General features: G+C 46.9%; 2 protein-coding genes across 2 annotated transcripts in view; one reads left to right on the top strand and one right to left on the bottom strand.

The window, feature by feature from the left end:
• The window catches only part of USP33 (ubiquitin specific peptidase 33), a 141,204-nt gene extending 136,767 nt beyond the window's left edge, over positions 1-4,437 (bottom strand). The window contains exon 1 of the mRNA XM_077450421.1: positions 4,283-4,437. The gene's annotated coding sequence lies outside the window, so the exon portion shown is untranslated. The remainder of the gene's footprint in view (positions 1-4,282) is intronic.
• Positions 4,438-13,887: 9,450 nt separating this feature from the next.
• The window catches only part of MIGA1 (mitoguardin 1), a 151,267-nt gene continuing 146,152 nt past the window's right edge, over positions 13,888-19,002 (top strand). Inside the window, exon 1 of the mRNA XM_077450420.1 lies at positions 13,888-13,979. The gene's annotated coding sequence lies outside the window, so the exon portion shown is untranslated. The remainder of the gene's footprint in view (positions 13,980-19,002) is intronic.

Genomic DNA, 19,002 nt, shown 5'->3' with positions numbered 1-19,002 from the left:
CCGGGTATCGCTGCTCTGGCCACTCACAGCACTGGAGCAGCGATGACGTCACTCTCGCGCATATGCACTGGAGCCGCCACTAACGGCATATCGCCGTTAGCAGCGGCATGCTGTTAACAGCGATAGTGAGCCTGCGTGCCGCTGTCTACGGCGCATGCGCCGTAGACAGCTGTCGCTGTCTTTTACTAAATATCTCCTAAGCTGTGTAGGTTTAGGAGATATTTCTTGGACCTACAGGTAAGCCTTAATCTAGGCTTACCTGTAGGTCAAAGTGGTTTGTAAGGGTTTACAACCACTTTAACTTGCCATATAGTAACCCACTTTGCCGCGTTTCCGTTTAGAAGCGTTTCTAAAAAAAAAATGTGTGTGTGTATGTGTGTGTGTGTGTGTGTGTGTGTGTGTGTGTATATATAATTTTTTTTTTTTTTTTTAAATGGCCAAAAACCGTCTATAAACATTTAAGCTTTAGTTGCTTTTGGCGTCTAAAACGTGGAAATCTTCAGCATCTGAACCCATTTTTTTCCCTTTCGAAGACATGCTGTTAAATGCAACTGCTTAAAAACGGCAATAAAGGAGACTGTGTACATGGTCACATAAGATAACATTGAATGAGTTCAGGGGCAGTTGAAAAAAGCGTCCAACTGCCTCTGAACATACGTTTAGCAGCATCCCGTGTACACGGGGCCTTATTTGGGCATCAAAGTGGGGCACTGCATTTAGCTTTTCTAACACCTTCTAAGCACTCTGCAGACACCCAGAAACAATACATTGTAATGCTTGGCAAAGAATCGCTACAACACTACATGAAACAGGAAATCAGATCAATTCACTGCAAATAAAGCGCATCCGCAGATTACAAGGCTCACGTATCATTCCTGTCCTCACCAGAACATTTCTTACTGTCCGCAGCAACCACCGAGAACCCGAATCGTATCTTCACCCTGGCACTGCAGGAATGATGGCTGGATGGGTTGCAACGGGCAACAAAAAATTCTCTAGTTAGCATGATTTTCATATATAAGCCTCAATGCCTGTAAGGGGTATGGTGTACCATATGGATGAATCTGTGATACAGAAGGACACATACATTATGTATAGGTATCATCAATGGGGAAACATACTACAGTATAACCAATTCAGTATACAGGCAGACCGGCACATATCTGACCTATGAGATTAGGTGGCCCCACACGCATCAATATGATCAATCATCATTTATTTAATGTAGCTAAAATGATCAAATAATAAAAAAGAAAACCAAAGATTGCTTTAGAGATCGATCTGGTGAGCTTTCTGCACCACGGTCATTCGCCATGGCAGAATTTGTTGGCTGCTCCCGATCCATCAAATATCTGCATGTTGCATTCTACTCTATGTTGTCTGATCAAATGTAGTGTGTCTGGAGATTTCTTCACGGTGCAACGCAAAATAACAAAAACAAAAACGTCAATGCACCACATTTCCATTAAAGTGAAACTAAACCCCATCCCCACCCCGGTCCTTTACAGCCAAGGAAGCTGCCATCTTAGGCTAGGTTTGATCCGCAGTTGCCATGGTGCCTCACATTTGAACAGGAATAAAACCAGCCGTTTGATGGCCTGACAGTTTGGCTGAGAGCGCAAGCAACTGTGACAGTTATCATTTATGGCATGCCTTGAATGTGACTGTTTTGGGAAACTGGTAAATCGATTTTTTTGTTCAAAACTAAATGGAACTAAACCAAAGTCAACACTGTTATATGCTATAACACCACATTGCGCCTCCCCCTTACAACACACCCTAGTGCATGTGCACACGGGTTATACAGACCATAAGGTGCGCCAACTGATCAGAGCACTACATGTATGACCACGGCCGGCCACGTCAAGAGTGAGGGCACCATCCTACAATACTCACCTGCCCAAATGCCAAGACATCATAATAATACATATAATTACTTAAATATAATAAAATATATACTAATACAGACGATATTGTATAAATATATACCCAATCACCCAGAAAATGTAATTAAAAATACTAACCACAACATACAAAGCCATTCACAACTCTGTCCTGAGCTACATCACCAATCTTGTCTCCAAATATCACCCAAATCATCCTTCCCTGCTCTTCTCAAGCTCTCTCGTCTCCTCCTCCCATGCTCGTCTCCACGATTTCTCCATAGCCTCTCCCATTCTCTGGAACTCGCTACCTCCACTGGTCCGGCTATCCCCTACTCTTGTTACCTTCAGGCGATCCCTGAAAACTCATCTCTTCAGGAAAGCCTATCACGTCTCCAACTAATCTCCTACCACTTCCATCAGCTCATTCCCCACAGTTATAACCTTCTGTACCACCTGCCCCACCCTATTAGATTGTGAGCTCTTCTGAGCAGGGCCCTCTTAATCCTCTTGTCTTTTATTGTATTGTAACTGTATTGTCTTTTTATATTGTAAAGCGCTGCGTAAGTTGTTAGCGCTATATCTCTTCTATAATATGTTCAATAAATATATATTTCATGTAATATAGAAGATGTATTTTACATGTATTGATTATATATATATATATATATATATATATATATATATATATATATATATATATATATATATATATTTTTTTTTTATTACAATCTATATATTTATAGTATCTTCTATATTACATTCTAAATATTTATAGTGGCTTCTATAACACACACACATATACATATATATATATATATATATATATATATATATATATATATATATATATATATGTGTGTGTGTTATAGAAGCCACTATAAATATATAGAATGTAATATAAAAGACATAATATATATGCTATGTAATATAGAAGATACTATAAATACAGTGAAACCTTGGATCGCAAATATAATTCCTTCCAGAAACATGCTTGCAATCCAAAGCACTTGTATATCACAGCAAATTCTCCCATAAGAAATAATGGAAACTCAAATGATTCGTTCCACAACCATTTATTCATAAGTCCTTCAGTTTATAGTCCATAAAAAAAAATGGATTATAGCAATGTGATTAGTTGTGCAACCATAAAATGTCCATCCACAAATGGAAGCCTCCACAAGGAGATGAGAAGCAAAATCCAGCAGGAGCCACAGGGTATAAAAGAGAAGAGAGGCGCCTCTAAGTGTAGCAATATAGTTTCATAGTTAGTAAGGTTGAATAAAGACACCAGTTCATCCAGTTCAACCTGTGTGAGTGTCTACAATTGTCCCTATCCCTACCCTCAAGGAGCCTACAATCCAAGATCCCCATTCATATACTAGGGCAAATTTTGGACAGAAGCCAATTAGCCTACCTGCATGTCTTTGGAATACGTTGTACCTTCATTAAATGTAATCTAATTGCTACACTTAGAGGCGCCTCTCTTCTCTTTTATAAATTCTCTTATATAATATAATTATTATTCTTCTATAATATGTTCAATAAATACATCTTCTATACTCCATTAAATATATGTTTATTGTATATAATGAATGACGTTTAGAAGACACTATAAAATATATAGAATGGAATACAGAATATGCTATGTAATATGAGAGATATATATATATATATATACACACACACACACACACACACACACATATATATATATATATATATATATATATATATATATAGAATGTAATATAAAATATATTTTTTGTAATGTATAAGAAATAATACAAATATATAGAACATAATATAGAAGATATAGTACATATATATATATATATATATATATATATATATATATACATACATATATATATATACACACACACACACACACACAATAAATGTACAAAAATGTAATAAAGAAGATATAATATACAGAATACTATATTAATCCCAAAGGAAATTGTTATGACACATATATAGAAGATATAACGTATATAGAAGATATAAGTATATAGAAAGTATAAGTATATATAAATAGGTATACAGAATAATATATAGGTATATAGAAGATATCATGCCAATATAATAGAATGTAATGTAGATGCATACAATGTAATGGGGAAGATGTGATGTAGAAGTATACAATGTAATGGGGAAGATGTGATGTAGAAGTATACAATGTAACAGATATAGTGTATAGATCATACCCCCGCACACCCCTCCTGTAGGTGATAGTACAGTCCTGCAGCACCCACCTGCCCCGTGCCCAGACATACCACTAATGATATGGAGGGGTGTAGGTGGTCGGGTATGTGAGGTGTGGGTGACATAGAAGAGAGACACACACTGTGTAGGGAGAAGGGTGGGTCATGTCGGTGTACACAGGTAGAACTGACCTCGTCTGCGGTCCTCAGTTCTTCCCCCCGGTGATAGGGGAGGTCGGTGACCCGGGCCGGGCCTGTGTGTGCTGTGTGTGGCCCCCGAGGCCCGGCTCTCAGGCTCCCCCGACTAGCTGCGTGCAGAGCGCTGTGCGCCTCGGTTTCCGGTGTCATGGGCTGGGCCGGGACAGAGCGCCACCTGCCGGCCAACAAAAGGAACTGCACCCGGCCGGCAGAGGCAGTAGCGCGGCTCCCAGCGGACACTCCGGCGTACAGAGCAATCACTGGTGTCACACATGTCCCCTCTTTTTTCTTTTTGTAATTAGTGTCCATTCATATTTGTGCTGCGCATTAATGCATGTTATGTTTTGCAATAAAGTGTGATGTATTCTGGTAGCCAATCGGAATCAATGGGCTAATGTCCCAATTATTTGACATGTCACAAAATGTTTCGCGAAATAGACTACGGAGCCTTATCAGGTGTTACATTGCGGGGCTTTAAGGCCCATACACACAATCAGAAAATTGTACAAAAAATTATTTTTTCTAATCGATCGTATGACAATCGAAATATTAGTACACAGTTTTCGATAGCCAATCACGACAGTTCATCTGATATTATCGGATGGGACAAACGGGAAAACGTTCTTGTACGATACCAGGTCGTATGATTTTTGTTTAATCAGTACAGTTGTCATTCAAAAACACAATACAAATACACTACAACACATGACATCACTTCCGAAATTTTTATTCTGTTGTACGAGAACTTTCATAACTTTAGTAAACTCTTCATTTTCAATATGAGATTAGCATGCAAAAAAAAAAAAAGGACAATCAATCGTCCGATAATCTCATCATGTGTACCAGGAATCAAAATGAATAGCCCAACAATGCATGGAACCTGCGCTGCTGTGCGTTGTGGTAAGGCGCACTTTGCCACAATGCATAGACGTAAATCAGACATTAAAGTTTACCTAAAGGCAAAACTTCTTTCCTTTTGGATAAAGGCCTGTACACACGATAAGAAAATCGGATGAAAAATACAGATTTCAAAGCGATCCTACCGCAATCTGATCGTTAGTAGGTAGCGTTCGTCCAAAATTATCCAAAGTGATAAAAATGAAAATGGGGGTTATTTACTAAAGGAAAATCCACTTTGCACTGAAAGTGCACTTGGAAGTAAAGTCGCTGTAGATCTGAGGGGGACATGCAAGGAAAATAAAAAACAGCATTTTTGCTTGCACATGATTGGATGATAAAATCAGCAGAGCTTCCCCTCATTTCAGATCTTCCCCTTAGATTTAGAGCGACTGTACTTCCAAGTGCACTTTCAGTGGATTTGCCTTTCATAAATAACCCCCAATGTTTCTTGTACGATACCAGATCATACGATTTTCATTTAATCAGTAGTATTCACCAAAAATACAAATACAACACATGACATCACTTCCCAATTTTTATTCTGTCATACAAGAATTTTCATACTTTAGTAACCGCTTCTTTTTTGATATTGAGACTAGCATGCAAAAAAAAAAAACAAAAAAAAAAAAAACACGACCATTTGTCACATAGGGGGTTATTTATTTATATTTTTTAAATTATTTTTTTATTTAGTTTTATACAATACATGTTATAACAAGCCACACATTGTGGGCAACAACCGGCCACAAACTTACCGGTACAGAAAACAGTACAGCATAAAAGGTATCACATAAACTTGTGATGTACCCCCCCCCCCCCCCCCCCCAACTTTGCCCAGATAGGTACACGAACATTCCTACCTCCAGCCGGAGGCAGTCTACCATAACACAAGGATAGAGTTCCACAACTTCCCATATGATCTAGCAGATATCCTCCGTGGAGTGGTGACGTTCTCCTCCCCAACCCACTGCCCCCCAACCCCTAGTGACATGGTTCAAATAAGGAGAGTTGCCCATCCCCAAATATGCAGTGCGCCAGTTTTTCAACCACTCACTCATTTCTAGCCCTTCAAGACAATCTCACATAGGGGGGTTATTTACTAAAAGGAAAATCCACGTTGCAGTACAAGTGCAAAAATACAATTGCAAAGTGCACTTGAAACTTGGCAGTGCAGTTGCTGTAAATCTGAGGGGAAGCTCTGAAATTAGGGGAAGCTCTGCTGATTTTATCATCAAATCATGTGCAAACTAAAATGCTGTTTTTTATTTTCCTTGCATGTCCCCCTCAGAACTACAGCGACTTTACTTCCAAGTGTACTTTGCACTTGTAGTGCAAAGTGGATTTGCCTTTAGTATATAATCCCCATACTCTCACCCTGTGTACCAGGGTTTATAACCACCTATTCATTTTATTTTTTTTCCCATCTGTTTTCTATCGGGGGGATTTCCCTTCACTTCCTGTCCCATACACAAAACAGGAAGTGAGAGGAAATCCCTCCAAAGTCAGGATATCCCCGGTTGTCACCAAAACTAGTGTCCCCATTGAAAGATTTCTCCTCTACTAGTGTTCTGATGTCAACCCAACATTTGGAATGTTCTTTCACTTTCAGTGATAATGGTAAACAACAGGACAAATAGAGAGGAGGAATCTCCTTAAAGAGGAAGTAAACCCTGATGAGTTTACTTCCTCTTTCATTCCCTGCAAAGGCAAAGCATAATGGACCACTATGCATTGTATAGTAGCCCATTATGTGTCACTGAGCTGACACAGGAGCCAGCGAAGTCACCGCTGTCCCCTGTAGTCCGCCGCATCCATCTTCTCGATGGGTCTCGCAGCTCCGCCGCTGTTATTCGGCGAAGCCGTGATGACGTCATTCCCGCGCATGCGCACAGGAGCCGAGACGCGCGGCATTGCGCGGCATCTTCGTTATCGAAGATGCGCCGTAGACAGCGGTGCCTGTCTTCGGGCAAATATCTCCTAAACCGTATAGGTTTGGGAGATATTTCTTGGACCTACAGGTAAGCCTTAATCTAGGCTTACCTGTAGGTCAAAGTGGTTTGTAAGGGTTTACAACTACTTTAATGGGAACACAGACACCAATAAAAACTTACAGTGTTACTTTTAGTTACAATTGTATGTTGATGTAAACCAGGGTGGATAAAAATCATTTTTTTTAACAAAAAAGCAAAAACATTAGATTAGCAAATGTATTTAAATAAAATGCTTTTTGGAGTAAATATATATCTAAAGATAGTTTTCTATTTAAGATACATTATTAATTTAGTTTATTCAGCATGAAATGGAGCGTAGTTATGTAGCATGAGGCTGTATATTCCACAATATTTACATTTTTGGTAAACTCATTCAATGAATCCAAGCTCTGCAAGCTGAGATAACATGCACTGCATTGATGCATTCACACAATGTCACAGTAACTATGAGATAAAACAAAGTTCAGGAATATTCCTTTATCCCATTTTTTGCAAATCTATGTACACTGCAAACTGTATGATTGAATAAGTTCTGATGTCGCTGTTTTACTAACCTGACAACATATTATTATAAGTAGGAAACCTTCATTTTGTTTGCAAATATTAAAGATTTTAACTACTGCAGAATGATTCCTTACATTAAAGAGCACCTGTCATTTCAGATCCATCATGGCAGCGCCTGTTAGCGGGCATCCACTCACCTGCTGCCGCCACGTCCCTCACCTTGTTGTGTCACTGCCGCATCACCAGCCATCCCATTTTAGTGAATGGGACTGTCGGTGAGTCAACAGCGGGTCAGAGGAGGAGCCGCTGCAGGACAGAGATGACAGTTGCTCTTTAAAAATTCTGATTTAAATCAGTCCATTTTACTAGTGATTTAAATCAAATCCACCCTGATGCAAACCTACAGCCACATTATTTCAGTGCATTAACAGAAAGCACATTAACATGCATTGTGTTAGGACAGCCATAGGCATGTGCAGGGGGTGTGACGGGGGTAAAGACCAACAGTAATCTTCTGTGCTCAAGAGTAATGTAACAGCGGAGGATGGATCACAGGTCCTTGAAACGTTCGATGTAGGCACAAGCTTTGCTGTGTCCTAAGAGCCGGGGGAAACATAGTAGAGACACTGTAATACATAGAAGAAAGGGTGCACCATCCTTGCGCATTACCCAGGGTGTCGGGATGGGCCGAACACCCCCCAGTTCGGTTCGCACCAGAACACCTTTGAAAAGGCAAAAATTTCTAGCAAACATGCGAACCCTATTAAAGTCTATGGGACACGAACATGAAAAATCAATAGTCCTCATTTTAAAGGCTTATATGCAATTTATTGCCATAAAAAGTGTATGGGGATCCGGGTACTGCCCCAGGGGACATGTATCAATGCAAATATCTTTTTTTAAAACAATAATTTTTCAGGAGCAGTGATTTTACCACTTCCTGACCACCACTGTCATACTGCAGCAAGGTAGCTCGTTCCCGCAAATTGCCGTAGCTGTACGTCAGCGTGGGAACTCGCTTTTGTGGGTGTGCGTGCTCCCATTGTCCAGCGGGGGAGCCAATCAGCGGGTCCGGCGGACTCGATGTCCACTGGCCATCCACGATCATTCCCTGCAGTGACAGAACAGGGATCTGCCTTTTATTTATAGCACAAAAAAATAAATAAAATAAAAAACAACGCAGGGGTGATCAAATACCACCAAAAGAAAGCTCTATTTGTGGGAAAAAAAGGGGCAATTGTCAGTTAAAGCGTCGCAGTGCTGTATCGCAAAAATGGCCCGGTCAGGAAGGGGGTAAATTCTCCCGAGGCTGAAGTGGTTAATAATGCTTACAGTGAAACAATACAAATTAAATATTCCTTTAAATATCATGCCTGGGAAGTCCCTTTAAAGCGGAGGTCCACCCTAAAATGGACCTTCCGCTCATCGGAATCCTCCCCCCCTCCGGCGCCACAATTGGCACCTTTCAGGGGGGAGGGGGGTGCAGTTACCTGGATAATCCAGGTAACTGCCCCCACTTCCGGGATAGCTCTCTGCAGAAAGGGGCGTAGATTACGCCCCTTTCCGCAAGTGCCCTCCCCCTTCCGCAAGTGCCCCGCTGCCTGCTGGGAATCTGAAAGGCTCCATTTCCTGATTCCCATACCCAAGATGGCGGCGGCAGCACCCGAGTGACGATCTAGAGATCGGCTTCGGGTGCCGACATCGCGGGCGCACTGGACAGGTAAGTGTCACTATTTTAAAAGTCAGCAGCTGCAGTATTTGTAGCTGCTGGCTTTAAAAAAAAAAAAATGCGGAGTCCCGGCGGACTCCCGCTTTAATCTACCTGTAAAGTGGCGCATCTGTGCGATGTGTAGAACATGCCGCAGCAATAATAACATTTCTAAAGGAAATAATATCATTTAAACTTGCTCAAGACTGTAATGTATTGCATCAATGAAAAATCTATGAAAAAACGGTGTGGGGTCCCCCGCCCCCCAACCTCCAGTCCATAGCAGGCCCCTTGGGTCTGGTATGCATAGTTAAGGGAATCCACGCAAAAAAAAGTGGGCCCCCCCCAAAATCCATACCAGACCCTTATCCGAGTATGCAGCCTGGAGGTCAGGAAAGGGGGGGGGGCGAGCCAGCGCTCCCTCCCTCCTGAACCATATCAGGTCACATGCCTATAACATGGGGGCAGTGGGTGCTTTGGAACAGGGTGGGCTATGGGCCCCCCACTCCAAAGCACCTGGTCCCCATGTTGATGGGGGAAAAAGCCTCTTCCCGAAAACCCTGGGCTGTGGTTGTCAGGGTCTGCGGGCAGGGGGTTATCGGAATCTGGATGCCCCCTTTAACAAGGGGGGCCCCAGATCCTGCCCCCCCCCACCCCATGTGAATGATATTGGGTACATTGTAACCCTACTCATTCACAAAAAAAAGTACATACATCATTGCATGCAGGTGCATGCTTTGGCCAATCAACAGCCGTCAATGCACTGCGATCTCACAGTGCATCATGGGGTGCTCCGCGGCAGGTGAAATTCTATGAACAAAAGAACAGCTGATGTTCAAGTCAAACTTACGTTTAACTTGAACATTGAGCCCATTCCTACCCAAGTGGTACTTTTAACCACTTGCCGAGCATCCACTGTCATTATACTGTGGCAGGTTGGCTCTATTGCACGAATCGCCGTAGCTGTACGTTGGTTCGTGTAATAGATACAGTGGGCGGGAGCTGATGCATGTGACCGGCGGCCGTGATGTTGACCGGCCACCCGCGATCGCTCCACAGAGAGCCAGAATCGGGATCTGTCAATGTAAACAAACAGATTCCCATTCTTTCAGGGGAGTAGAGAAAAATCGCCTGTTCCTAGTGATCAGGAACAGCGATCTCTCTCCTCCTCCAGTCAGCCCCACCCCCCCCACAGTTAGAAACACCTCCCAGGGAACACTTGATCACCACTGGTGTTAACCCCTTCCCTGCCAGTGACATTTATACAGTAATCAATGCATTTTTATAGCACTGATCGCTGTATAAATGTCACTGGTCCCAAAAAAGTGTCAAAAGTGTCCGATCTGTCTGCCGCAATGTTGCAGTCCCGCTAAAAATCACTGATCACTGCCATTACTAGTAAATAAAATAATAATAATAATTTTAAAAAATGCCATAAATCTATCCCCTATAACTTTTACACAAACCAATCAATATACGCTTATTGCGATTTTTTTTTTATCAAAAATATGTAGAAGAACACATATTAGCCTAAACTGAGGAAGAAATTTGTTTTTGTTTTTTTATATAATTTTTTGGGGATATTTATTATAGCAAAAATTTAAAAATATTGCTTTTTTTTCAAAATTGTTGCTCTTTTTTTCTTTATAGAGTAAAAAATAAAAACCACAGAGGTGAGCAAATACCACCAAAAGAAAGCTCTATTTGTGGGAAAAAAAGGACATACATTTTGTTTGGGTACAACATTGCACGACCGCGCAATTGTTAAAGCAACATAGTGCCATACTGCAAAAAATGGCCTGGTCATTAAGGGGGTAACTCCTTCTGGTCCTTAAGTGATTAATAATGTGATAAAGGAAATATACTGACAAACAAATCAAAGGTAAAAGCATATCAAAGTCCAAAGTATTTGCAATGCAATCTGATCATCCAGACTAGTCCCAGCAATCTGGAGGACATTCCAGATGACTGACGCATTTCGAAGGGGGAAGGGCTCTGAGGAAGAAGGGATTCCCCCTTCGAAATGCATCAGCCATGTTTATGAAGGATACCACTTGGGTAATGCGCAAGGCTGGTGCCCCCTTTCTTCTTTATATTACGGTGTGCTGGGTGTGCCCGGGCACACCCTAATCCAGGGGCGGCTTCAGGAGGGGTGCTTGGGTTTACGCCAATCTCTGTGACTATCTCTGTCACCAGGTCGGCAAGGTCTGTCTTTGACTTTCTTCCACAGCTAAAGTGTTTCTCTGTTGCCCTGCACACAGTATGCTGAGTCTGCAGGGCCGGTGCTACCACTAGGCAAACTAGGCAACCGCCTAGGGTACACTGCTTCCTAGGGCACCCAGCCACTGGTTTTCCTACTCACTTCTCTCTGCAGCAAGCAACTAAATCTCAGCATCAGCAGGCAGCCGCCACTCTGTTTGCAAATAGTAGAGGCGCAGCGGCGGCGGAGGACTGTGTCTGTGTCCTGACTCCCAAATTAATGGAAGCAAGCAAACATTCATGGATGGGCCCTGGTAGGCTGCATTGATGGGTGGTGGTGAGGCTGCATTTGATGGGCACTGGTAAGGCTGCATTTGATGGACACTGGTGAGGCTGCATTGATGGGCGTTGGTAATGCTGCATTGATGGGAGCTGCTGAGGCTGTATTAATGGGAGCTGGTAAGGCTGCATTGATGGGAGCTGGTAGGCTGCATTGATGGGTGTTGGAAAGGCTGCAAGGATGGGAGCTGGTAAGGCTGCATTTGATGGGCGCTGGTGAGGCTGCATTGATGGGCATTGGTAAGGATGCAATGATGGGAGCTGGTGAGGCCGCGCTGATGGGCGCTGGTGAGGCAGCATTGATAGGCACTGGTGAGGCCGCATTGATGGGTGTTGGTAAGGCTGCATTGATGGGAGCTGGTGAGGCTGCATTGATGGGTGCTGGTAGGCTGAATTTGATAGGCGTTGGTAAGGCTGAAATGATGGGAGCTGGTAGGCTGCATTGATGGGTGTTGGTAAGGCTGCATTGATGGGAGCTGGTGAGGCTGAATTGATGGGCACTGGTAGGATGCATTTGATGAGCGCTGGTGAGGCTGCCTTTGATGGGCACTGGTGAGGCTGCATTGAAGGGCATTGGTAAGGCTGCATTGATGAGAGCTGGTGAGGCCGCATTGATGGGCGCTGGTGAGGCTGCATTGATGGGCGCTAGTGAGGCTGCATTGATGGGAGCTGGTGAGGCTGTATTGATGGGCATTGGTAAGGCTGCATTGATATGAGCTGGTGAGGCTGCATTGATGGGTGCTGGTAAGGCTGCATTAATGGGAGTTGGTAAGGCCACATTGATGGGCTCTGGTAAGGCTGCATTGATGGGCGTAGTAAGGCTGCATTGATGGGCACTGGTAAGGCTGCATTGATGGGCACTGGTAAGGCTGCATTGATTGGCGCTAGTAAGGCTGCATTGATCTGAGCTGGTGAGGCTGCATTGATGGGTGCTGGTGAAGCTGCATTGATGGGCACTGATGAGGCTTAATTGATGGGTGCTGGTGAGGATGCATTTGATGGGCACTTCATTAAAAAGGTGGGGTATACATGGGCAAGGAAAAGGGGGTAAGTGGTGGAGCGGGGGGGGGGGGGGAGCTGCAAAATGAGGTTTTGCCTAGGGTGTCAAAAATCCTTGCACCAGCCCAATGAGGCTGGCAGCTAACGGGACTCTCAGCTGTGCAGTATCTCCCTGGGCTGAGGAGGTGGTGGGCGGGGCAGGGGTGTGGCCAAATTCTCCACCCTACACTCACAGGTGGCTGGTCTGGCTGATTGAGCAGCTGACACTGGGAAGGAGGTGAAGCAGAGATGGCAGCCCAGGAGCCCTCTACTTCCAGCCATGTGGTAAGTGGCTAGGTCTACCTTTATCAGTGCAGGAGTTCCTTCCATGCTTCTTCCACTGCATACAAAAAAGACAAGTGCTCCCAGCCCCCCACCAAGGCCAGGTTTACATATGTGCGGATAGTTTGCAGTATGGGGTCCGCTGTGTTTCTGTTCACTGGTTCATGTGCAAATTTTTGCCGAATTCACACCTGAACCAGACCCAAAAACCCACAGAACCCTTTCTGAAAGCGCACCGCGGCCGCCCCGGACATGTGTGTACCAGGCATTAACCTCCAAATCAATAGCTCCACAATGCATGGGACCTGCGCTGCTGTGCGTTGCGGTAATGCGCACATTGCCACATTGCATAGTGGAGAGAGAACATGATCATTAAGCCTGGGCTGACACTTGTGCGATGCGGAAACCAGTGCGATTCCAAATAAAACTGCCTGTGATTTCTAAATCAGCCTCAATGTCTGCATAAGATTAGAGATAATGTCCTCACACAGATCATGGGCTCATTACATTGACCAATTATTCCTGCCCTCTCCTCTCTCTGCCCCCCACCTGCTCTATTGGCAACACAATATCAGAGCTGCACTTTATCTGGATACATTGTATCATCTCCCAGTGTGACAACCTCTCTCCCGGAAGCACTCCCCTCCCCCTCCTTTCCTCTCTCCTCCTGGTCCCTCCTAGTGATTAGGATTCATCAGTGTTGGAGCTGCTGCCTTTCCATAGCAGCCAGGTAATGTGTGATCAGTGTGTGTATGACTGGTCACGTGTGATCAGTGTGTATATATACACCAGTATATGACATGACAGTTCACATGTGACAGGTAATGTGTGATCAGTGTGTGTATGACATGTGATCAGTGTGTGCATGACTGGTCATGTGTGATCAGTGGGTGCATGACGTGTGATCAGTGGGTGCATGACGTGTGATCAGTGGGTGCATGACTGGTCATGTGTGATCAGTGTGTGCATGACATGTGATCAGTGTGTGTATGACTGGTCATGTGTGATCAGTGTGTGCATGACATGTGATCAGTGTGTGTATGACTGGTCATGTGTGATCAGTGTGTGCATGACATGTGATCAGTGTGTGTATGACTGGTCATGTGGGATCAGTGTGTGCATGACATGTGATCAGTGTGTGTATATATACCAGTATATGACATGACAGTTCACATGTGACAGGTAATGTGTGATCAGTGTATATACAGTATACGACATGGCAGGTAATGCGTGATGTGATGTATACTGTATATGACATGGTAGGTACTATGTGGTGTGTGTCTATGTATGTATGTTCATTCATGACTAGTAATATGTGATCAATGTATATATGAGGACAGGACGATAAGTGTTTGACAGGTAATATGCTATCAGCGTATGTATGACATGACAGGTAATGTGTAGTCAGTATATATGGATGTATAACATGACAAGTAATCTGTGATGTGTATATTGACATGACAGGTATTGCATGGTCATAATGTATAACCTGACAGGTGTTGTGAGATCGGTGTATATGACAGGTACAGTAATATGTGATCAGTATATATGTCCCGGGGTGACAGAGGACCAACAACACACACATGTGCATAGAGGAAACATAGGACATGCCAGATTCCTGAGCAATCTCATCTCTTCAGTGGGATTAATACAGATCATGGGCTCATCATCGCATGTCATTACTCCTCAGTCCGTACAGTACAAGGATTAATGACATATATTTAGTTATAATTTAATATTTACCAACCTCAGATATGTGAGTACTTAATGTGATATTATGTAAATGTTCCTGCATGCATGCTGTTCTTGTTGAGTTGATGTGTCATTGCACAGCCTAAGTATTTTAACTTTTTATAACTATGTACAATGTTAGGTGTGAAATGATAAATGTGTTGTAACAAATTGTGTGTATTAGGCTAGGTTCACACTACTTTTTTCGTGTTTCACATGCGTAGTGCAGCCCGTTAAACTGAATGGGCTACCCTACACATGACACATGGGAACGTACACATGCTTACACCTGTGTGAACCAAGCCTTAAAGCTGAACTCGGGGAATTAGACAGAGGGCCCCCTACCCTGCAAGGGCTTTAGTCTAGGTATAATGCCTTATTCCTTGCTCCAGCAGGCTCCATCCATCCATGATTGGCCCAATGCAATGTCCTCTGTTTGGGCAACGGCTGCATGCTCAGTCACTTCTTTATGTACAATGCAGGATTATTAGTCCTACATTGTATGTGGTGATGCAGAGGAACCTTCCATAGAGCCTCAGGCAGAAGAGAACAGCGCTGATGCCTGCCAGACCAAGGGATAAGGTAAGTAATACACTTATACCTGCAACCCCAGACTAAACATGGGGAGAGGGGGACTCACTGTAATGTCGCCTACACGCAATCGGAATTTCCAACAACAAATGTTCCATGTGAGCTTGTTTGTGTATGCTCCATCGGACATTTGCTGTCGGAATTTTCCGACGCCAACGGTTTGAGAGCAGGTTCTCAAATTTTCCCGACAACAAAACTTGTTGTTGGAAATTCCAATCGTGTGTACACAATTCCGACGCACAAAATTCCACGCATGCTCGGAATCAAGCATAAGGAGCCACACTGGCTATTGAATTAAACCTTTCTCGGATTGTCGTACACGTTGTACGTCCCCGCGTTCTTGACGTTTGGAATTTCCGACAACGTTTGTGTGATCGTGTGTATGCAAGACAAGTTTGAGCCAACATCCGTCGGAAATAAATCCACGGTGTTGTTGGAATGTCCCATCGTGTGTACTGGGCATTAGAGGAGAGCTTGTCTAATCACCAGAGTTTAGCTTTTATAGTATATGTAAAGCCAAACCTTGTCGGGGGAGGAGGAGGAGGAGCTGTGCCTGTCACAGGAGGGAGAGGAGGGGCTGTGCCTGTCACAACAGGAGGAAGATTGGAGAGGAGGGGGACTTGTGCCTGCTACAGGAGGAGGAGAGAAAAGAGCAGGAACCGTGCCTGCCACAGGGGGAGGAGGAGGGAGAAGAGCAGGAACTCTGTTTGCCACAGGAGGAGGAGAGAGGGTGGGGTGGAAGTGCTGTGCCTGCCACAGGAGGGAGGAGTGAGAGCGAGGTGTAAGGGCTGTGCCTGCCACAGGAGGGAGGAGTGAGGGCGAGGTGTAAGGGCTGTGCCTGCCACAGGAGGGAGGGAGAGGTGGAGGGGCTGTGCCTGCCACAGGGAGGGAGAGGTGGAGGGGCTGTGCCTGCCACAGGAGGGAGGGAGAGGTGGAGGGGCTGTGCCTGCCACAGGAGGGAGGGAGGGGTGGAGGGGCTGTGCCTGCCACAGGAGGGAGGGAGGGGTGGAGGGGCTGTGCCTGCCACAGGAGGGAGGGAGGGGTGGAGGGGCTGTGCCTGCCACAGGAGGGAGGGAGGGGTGGAGGGGCTGTGCCTGCCACAGGAGGGAGGGAGGGGTGGAGGGGCTGTGCCTGCCACAGGAGGGAGGGAGGGGTGGAGGGGCTGTGCCTGCCACAGGAGGGAGGGAGGGGTGGAGGGGCTGTGCCTGCCACAGGAGGCAGGGAGGGGTGGAGGGGCTGTGCCTGCCACAGGAGGAGGAGGAGGGAGGCCGAGGTGTAAGGGCTGTGCCTGCCACAGGAGGAGGAGGGAGGCCGAGGTGTAAGGGCTGTGCCTGCCACAGGAGGAGGAGGAGGGAGGCCGAGGTGTAAGGGCTGTGCCTGCCACAGGAGGAGGAGGAGGGAGGCCGAGGTGTAAGGGCTGTGCCTGCCACAGGAGGAGGGAGGCCGAGGTGTAAGGGCTGTGCCTGCCACAGGAGGAGGGAGGCCGAGGTGTAAGGGCTGTGCCTGCCACAGGAGGAGGAGGAGGGAGGCCGAGGTGTAAGGGCTGTGCCTGCCACAGGAGGAGGAGGAGGGAGGCCGAGGTGTAAGGGCTGTGCCTGCCACAGGAGGAGGAGGAGGGAGGCCGAGGTGTAAGGGCTGTGCCTGCCACAGGAGGAGGAGGAGGGAGGCCGAGGTGTAAGGGCTGTGCCTGCCACAGGAGGAGGAGGAGGGAGGCCGAGGTGTAAGGGCTGTGCCTGCCACAGGAGGAGGAGGAGGGAGGCCGAGGTGTAAGGGCTGTGCCTGCCACAGGAGGAGGAGGAGGGAGGCCGAGGTGTAAGGGCTGTGCCTGCCACAGGAGGAGGAGGAGGGAGGCCGAGGTGTAAGGGCTGTGCCTGCCACAGGAGGAGGAGGAGGGAGGCCGAGGTGTAAGGGCTGTGCCTGCCACAGGAGGAGGAGGAGGGAGGCCGAGGTGTAAGGGCTGTGCCTGCCACAGGAGGAGGAGGAGGGAGGCCGAGGTGTAAGGGCTGTGCCTGCCACAGGAGGAGGAGGAGGGAGGCCGAGGTGTAAGGGCTGTGCCTGCCACAGGAGGAGGAGGAGGGAGGCCGAGGTGTAAGGGCTGTGCCTGCCACAGGAGGAGGAGGAGGGAGGCCGAGGTGTAAGGGCTGTGCCTTCCACAGGAGGAGGAGGAGGGAGGGCGAGGTGTAAGGGCTGTGCCTTCCACAGGAGGAGGAGGAGGGAGGGCGAGGTGTAAGGGCTGTGCCTTCCACAGGAGGAGGAGGAGGGAGGGCGAGGTGTAAGGGCTGTGCCTTCCACAGGAGGAGGAGGAGGGAGGGCGAGGTGTAAGGGCTGTGCCTTCCACAGGAGGAGGAGGAGGGAGGGCGAGGTGTAAGGGCTGTGCCTTCCACAGGAGGAGGAGGAGGAGGAGGGAGGGCAAGGTGTAAGGGCTGTGCCTTCCACAGGAGGAGGAGGAGGAGGGAGGGAGGGCGGGCGAGGTGTAAGGGCTGTGCCTTCCACAGGAGGAGGAGGAGGGAGGGTGAGGTGTAAGGGCTGTGCCTTCCAGAGGAGGGGGAGGGAGGGAGGGCGGGCGGGCGAGGTGTAAGGGCTGTGCCTTCCGCAGGAGGAGGAGGAGGAGGGAGGGCGAGGTGTAAGGGCTGTGCCTTCCACAGGAGGAGGAGGAGGAGGGAGGGCGAGGTGTAAGGGTTGTGCCTTCCACAGCAGGAGGAGGAGGGAGGGCGAGGTGTAAGGGCTGTGCCTTCCACAGGAGGAGGAGGAGGGAGGGCGAGGTGTAAGGGCTGTGCCTTCCACAGGAGGAGGAGGAGGGAGGGCGAGGTGTAAGGGCTGTGCCTTCCACAGGAGGAGGAGGAGGGAGGGCGAGGTGTAAGGGCTGTGCCTTCCACAGGAGGAGGAGGAGGAGGAGGGAGGGCGAGGTGTAAGGGCTGTGCCTTCCACAGGAGGAGGAGGGAGGGCGAGGTGTAAGGGCTGTGCCTTCCACAGGAGGAGGAGGAGGGAGGGCGAGGTGTAAGGGCTGTGCCTTCCACAGGAGGAGGAGGAGGGAGGGCGAGGTGTAAGGGCTGTGCCTTCCACAGGAGGAGGAGGAGGGAGGGCGAGGTGTAAGGGCTGTGCCTTCCACAGGAGGAGGAGGAGGGAGGGCGAGGTGTAAGGGCTGTGCCTTCCACAGGAGGAGGAGGAGGGAGGGCGAGGTGTAAGGGCTGTGCCTTCCACAGGAGGAGGAGGAGGGAGGGCGAGGTGTAAGGGCTGTGCCTTCCACAGGAGGAGGAGGAGGGAGGGCGAGGTGTAAGGGCTGTGCCTTCCACAGGAGGAGGAGGAGGGAGGGCGAGGTGTAAGGGCTGTGCCTTCCACAGGAGGAGGAGGAGGGAGGGCGAGGTGTAAGGGCTGTGCCTTCCACAGGAGGAGGAGGAGGGAGGGCGAGGTGTAAGGGCTGTGCCTTCCAC

Source organism: Lithobates pipiens, unplaced genomic scaffold (genome assembly GCF_037356315.1).
Source record: "Lithobates pipiens isolate NorthernLeopardFrog02 unplaced genomic scaffold, aLitPip1_a1.2 Scaffold_23, whole genome shotgun sequence".
Lineage (NCBI taxonomy): Eukaryota > Metazoa > Chordata > Amphibia > Anura > Ranidae > Lithobates > Lithobates pipiens.
Note: the sequence above shows the minus strand (reverse complement) of the source record. Positions and strands in the feature narration are given on the sequence as shown.